Source organism: Hippopotamus amphibius, chromosome 17 (genome assembly GCF_030028045.1).
Source record: "Hippopotamus amphibius kiboko isolate mHipAmp2 chromosome 17, mHipAmp2.hap2, whole genome shotgun sequence".
NCBI classification, from domain to species: Eukaryota; Metazoa; Chordata; class Mammalia; order Artiodactyla; family Hippopotamidae; genus Hippopotamus; species Hippopotamus amphibius.
In genome coordinates this window covers 28818744-28823378 of record NC_080202.1, presented here as the reverse complement: position 1 = coordinate 28823378, position 4635 = coordinate 28818744, and positions in this window count along the sequence as shown.

The following is a 4635-nucleotide window of genomic DNA, read 5'->3' as shown; positions in this document are numbered from 1 at the left end:
AATTTTCAATGATGGGTTATTTAAATCCATTTAAATAGATTTAAATCATTAAATTTAGACACAGTTTTAAAATTCGCATGGAACTTTAAGAACTCAGAGTACATTTTTCTAGTTCTCAGATGTCTGCTTTTGCCAATCTATTGATATGCTGCAGTGATATAAATATAATTGATGTTCCTATGCTCTCATTTTTTTAAAGCTCTTTATTGGAACATAATTGCTTTACACTCTTGTACCAGTTTTTGTGGTACACCAAAGTGAATCAGCTGTATTTATACATATATCCCCATATCCCCTCCCTCCCGCAGCTCCCTCCCACTCTCCTTGACCTGGCCCTCTAAAGCATCTCCCATCATTGAGTTGATCTCCCTTTGTTACACAGCAACTTCCCACTACCTATGTATTTTACATTTGTTAGTATATCTATGTTTATGCTACTCTCTCACTTCCTGCCAGCTTCCCCTTCGCATCACCCCCAACCCCGTGTCCTCAAGTGCCTTCTCTACATCTGCATCTTTATACTTGCCCTGTTACTGGGTACATCAGTACCATTTTTTTTTTTAAGATTCCATATATATGAGTTAGCATACAATATTTGTTTTTCTTTTACTGGCTTACTTCACTCTGTATGACAGTCTCTAGGTCTATCCACCTCATTACATATAGCTCCATTTCATTCCTTTTTATGGCTGAGTAATAGTCAATTGTACATATGTACCATATCTTCTTTATCCATTCATCTGTTGATAGGCATTTAGGTTGCTTCCATGTCCTGGCTATTTGTAAATAGTGCTGCAATGAACATTATGGTACATGTTTCTTTTTGGATTATGGTTTTCTCTGGGTATATGCCCAGGAGTGGGACTACTAGATCATATGGTAGTTCTATTTTTAGTTTTTTAAGGAACCTCCAAACTGTTTCCCATAGTGGCTGTACCAGTTGACATTCCCACCAACAGTGCAGGAGAGTTCCCTTTTCTCCACACCCTCTCCAGCATTTATTGTTTCTAGATTTTTTGATGCTGGCCATACTGACTGGTGTGAGGTGATACCTCATTGTGGCTTTGACTTGCATTTCTCTAATAATTAGTGATGTTGAGCATCTTTTCATGTGTTTGTTAGCCATCTGCAAGTCTTCTTTGGAGAACTGTCTATTTATGTCTTCCACCCTTTGTGGATCAGGTTATTTGCTTTTTTGGTATTAAGCTGCATGAGCTGCTTATATATTTTGGAGATTAATCCTTGGTCTATTGCTTCGTTGGCAAGTATTTTCTCCCATTCTGAGGGTTGCCTTCTTGTCTTGTTTATGGTTTCTTTCACTGTGCAAAAGCTTTTAAGTTTCATGAGGTCCCATTTGTTTATTCTTGATTTTATTTCCATTATTCTAGGAGGTGGGTCAAAAAGAAACTTGCTTTGATGTATGTCATAGAGTGTTCTGCCTATGTTTTCCTCTAGGAGTTTTATAGTGTCTGGCCTTACATATATATCTTTAATCCATTTGGAGTTTCTTTTTGTGTATGGTGTTAGGAAGTGCTCTAATTTCATTCTTTTACATGTAGCTGTCCAATTTTCCCAGCACCACTTACTGAAGAGGTTGTCTTTTTTCCATTGTATATTCTTGACACCTTTGTCAAAGATAAGGTGCCCATATGTGTGTGGGTTTACCTCTGGGGTCTCTATTCTGTTCCATTAACCTATCTTTCTATTTTTGTGCCAGTACCATACTGTCTTGATCACTGCAGCCTTGTAGTATAGTTTGAAGTCAGGAAGCCTAATTCCACCAGCTCTGTCTTTCCTTCTCAAGATTGCTTTGGCTATTCGGGGTCTATTGCGTTTCCATACAAATTGCAAGATTTCTTGTTCTAGTTCTGTGAAAAATGCCGTTGGTAATTTGATAGGGATTGTGTTGAATCTGTAAATTGCTTTGGGTAGGATAGTCATTTTCATAATGTTGATTATTCCAATCCAAGAACATGGTATGTCTCTCCATCTGTTTGTATCGTCTTTGATTTCTTTCATCAGTGTCTTATAGTTTTCTGTGTACAGGTCTTTTGCCTCCTTAGGCAGGTTTATTCCTAGATATTTTATTCTTTTTGTTGCAATGGTATATAGGAGAGTTTCCTTAATTTCTCTTTCTGTTCTTTTGTTGTTAGTGCATAGGAATGCAAGAGATTTCTGTGCATTAATTTTATATCCTGCTACTTTACTAAATTCATCAATTAGTGCTAGTAGCAGTTTTCTGGTAGAGTCTTTAGGGTTTTCTATGTATAGTATCATGTCATCTGCAAAGAGTGACAATTTTACTTTTTTTTTTTCCAATTTGGATTCCTTTTATTTCTTTTTCTTCTCTGATTGCTGTGGCTAAAACTTCCAAAACTATGTTGAATAATAATGGTGAGAGTGGACACCCCTGTCTTTTTCCTGTTCTTAGAGGGAATGCTTTCAGTTTTTCCCCATTGAGAACGATGTTGGCTGTTGGTTTCTCATATATGGCTTTTATTATGTTGAGGTAATTTCCTTCTATGCCCATTTTCTGGAGATCTTTTATCATAAATGGATGTTGAATTTTTTCAAAAGCTTTTCTGTGTCTATTGAGATGATCATACGGTTTTTATCCTTCAATTTGTTAATATGATGTATCACATTGATCGATTTGCGTATATTGAAGAATCCTTGCATTCCAGGGATACACCCCACTTGATCATAGTGTGTGATCTTCTTAATGTGCTGTTGGATTCTGTTTGCTAGTATTTTGTTGAGGCTTTTTGCATCTATATTCATCAGTGATATTGGCCCGTAATGTTCTTTTTTTGTGACATCTTTGCCTGGTTTTGGTATCAGGGTGATGGTGGCCCCGCAGAATGAGTTTGGGAGTGTTCCTCTTTCTGCCATATTTGGAAGAGTTTGAGAAGGATAGGTGTTAGCTCTTCTCTAAATGTTTAATAGAATTCACCTGTGAGTCCATCTGGCCCTGGGCTTTTGTTTGTTGGAAGATTTTTAATCACAGTCTCAATTTCAGTGCTTGCGATTGGTCTGTTCATATTTTCTGTTTCTTTCTGGTTCAGTCTTGGAAGATTGAAGTGTTCTAAGAATTTATCTATTTCTTCCAGGTTATCCAGTTTATTGGCATATAGTTGCTTGTAGTAGTCTCTCATGATCTTTTGGATTGCTGTGGTGTCAGTTGTTACTTCTTTTTCATTTCTAATTCTGATGATTTGTGTCTTCTCCCTTTTTATCCTGATGAGTCTGGCTAATGGTTTATGGATTTTTGTTTATCTTCTCAAAGAACCAGCTTTTAGTTTTATTGATCTTTGCTATTGTTTCCTTCATTTCCTTTTGTTTATTTCTGATCTGATCTTCATGATTTCTTTCCTTCTGCTCACTTTGGGGCTCTTTTGTTTTTCTTTCTCTAATTGTTTTAGGTGTAAGGTTAGGTTGTTTATTCGATATTTTTCTTGTTTCTTGAGGTAGGATTTTAATGCTATAAACTTCCCTCTTAGAACTGCTTTTGCTGCATCTCATAGGTTTTGGGTTGTTGTGCTTTCATTGTCATTCGTTTCTAGGTATTTTTTGATTTCCTCTTTGATTTCTTCGGTGATTTCTTGGTTGTTTAATAGCACACTGTTTAGTGTCCATGTATTTGTATTTTTTACAGTTTTTTTTTTTCATGTAATTGATATCTAGTCTCATGGTGTTGTGGTCAGAGAAGATGCTTGATATAATGTCAATTATCTTGAATTTACCAAGGCTGGTTTGTGACCCAAGATGTGATCTATCCTGGAGAATGTTCCATGTGCACTTGAGAAGAAAGTGTATTCTGTAGTTTTTGGATGGAATGTCCTATATATATCAATTAAGTTGAGATGGTCTATTTTGTCATTTAAAGCTTGTGTTTCCTTATTTATTTTCTGTTTGGATGATCTGTCCATTGATGTAAGTGGGTTGTTAAAGTCTCCTACTATTATGTGTTACTGTCGATTTCCCCTTTTATGGCTATTAGCATTTGCCTTATGTATTGAGGTGCTCCTATGCTGGGTGCATAGATATTTATAATTGTTATATCTCATTCTTGGATTGATCCCTTGATCATTATGTAGTGTCCTTCCTTGTCTCTTGTAATAGTCTTTACTTTAAAGTCTAATTTGTCTGATATGAGTATTGCTACCCCAGCTTTCTTTTGACTTCCATCTGCATGGCATATCTTTTTCCATCCCCTTACTTTCAATCTATATGTGTCCCTTGGTCTGAAGTGGGTTTCTTGTAGACAGCATATGTAGGGGTCTTGTTTTTGTATCCATTCAACCAGTCTGTGTCTTTTGGTTGCAGCATTGAATCCATTTACATTTAAGGTGATTATTGACATGTATGTTCCTATTACCATTTTCTTAATTGTTTTGGGTTTGTTTTTGTAGGTCTTTTCCTTCTCTTGTGTTTCTTGCTTAGAAAAGTTCCTTTAGCACTTGTTGTAAGGCTGGTTTGGTGGTGCTGAATTCTCTTAACTTTTGCTTAACTGAAGCTTTTGATTTCTCTGTCAAATATGAATGAGATTCTTGCTGGGTAGAGTATTCTTGGCTGTAGGTTTTTCTCCTTCCAGACTTTCAGTATATCCTGCCACTCTCTTCTGGCCTGCATAGT